The 1,139-nt window shown below is 51.3% G+C and overlaps 1 protein-coding gene across 1 annotated transcript in view; it reads left to right on the plus strand.

The window, feature by feature from the left end:
• ABR (active BCR-related) overlaps positions 1 to 1,139 on the plus strand; it is a 123,141-nt gene that overhangs the window by 19,090 nt on the left and 102,912 nt on the right. The gene's annotated exons all lie outside the window — the stretch shown is intronic.

The raw sequence follows: 1,139 nt of genomic DNA on the forward strand, positions 1-1,139 counted from the left end.
CTATCTCCACCCCCACCCCCACCTCAGCCTCTCTGGGTCCTCAGGGAACATGAGGATCCTGCAGAAAGCAGGGTGGTCCGGGGTTGGGGTCCATAGCAGCCCACTTCCCCCAGCACCTTGGTGGGAAGCGAGGCCCCTGAGGAGGCCAGGCAGCAGCTGTATCCCCCTTGCTACTGTATTGAAAAACATTTAAACCAGAAACTCCGGAGAATAACACAGCAAAACCTTCTGATGAAGAAAATACAGTGTCACACGTTAAGGTGGAATCTCCCCTCCCTTCCTCCTCCCTCTTGAAGCAGCTACTGGCATGAATTTGGTGGATAGCCTTCCAGACTGCAGTTTGTGTGCTTACTACATATCTATATTTTGGATGGGCCTGTACTTTAAAAACAAACAAAAAAAGTCTTGCTTTGTTGTCCAGGCTGGACTTGAACTCCTGGGCTCAAGTGATCCTCCCACCTCAGTCTCCCAAGTAGCCAGGGCTTTAGGTATGTGTACCACAGCTCCCAGCTGCATGTAGTTTAAAAATGTATGTAAGGCCAGGCGTGGCGTGGTGGCTCACGCCCATAATCCCAGCACTTTGGGAGCCCAAGGCGGGCGGATTACCTGAGGTCAGGAGTTCAAGACCAGCCTGACCAATATGACGAAACCCCATCTCTACTAAAAATACAAAAATTAGCTGGGTGTGGTGGCGAGCGCCTGTAGTCCCAGTTACTCGGGAGGCTGAGGCAGGGAATTGCTTGAACCCCAGGAGGCAGAGGTTGCAGTGAGCCAAGATCGCGCCACTGCACTCCAGCCTGGTGACAGAGCGAGGCTCCATCTCAGGAAAAAAAGTGTATCAGTATACACGTGTATTATGTCACAGTTCAACCCATGTCCACTTTGGAGCTTGTCAGCAAAGCTATGTGTGAATCTGGTGCATCCACGTTCGTGGCTGTGCGTGCGGCTTCCCCCGTGTGTGAGCATTTGTTTCCAGTCCCCCCTCTACGAGGAGGAAGAGTGAGGTGGTGAACACCCCTGAGTCCCCTGGGGCACACACAGGCCATTTGTTCCAGAGCGCTGCTGTCTAATGGAAATAGCTTATGAGCCACATACGTCATTTCACATTTTCTAATACCCACCTTTTTTTTTTTTTTTTT

This window comes from Mandrillus leucophaeus, unplaced genomic scaffold (genome assembly GCF_000951045.1).
Source record: "Mandrillus leucophaeus isolate KB7577 unplaced genomic scaffold, Mleu.le_1.0 Scaffold6, whole genome shotgun sequence".
NCBI lineage: Eukaryota > Metazoa > Chordata > Mammalia > Primates > Cercopithecidae > Mandrillus > Mandrillus leucophaeus.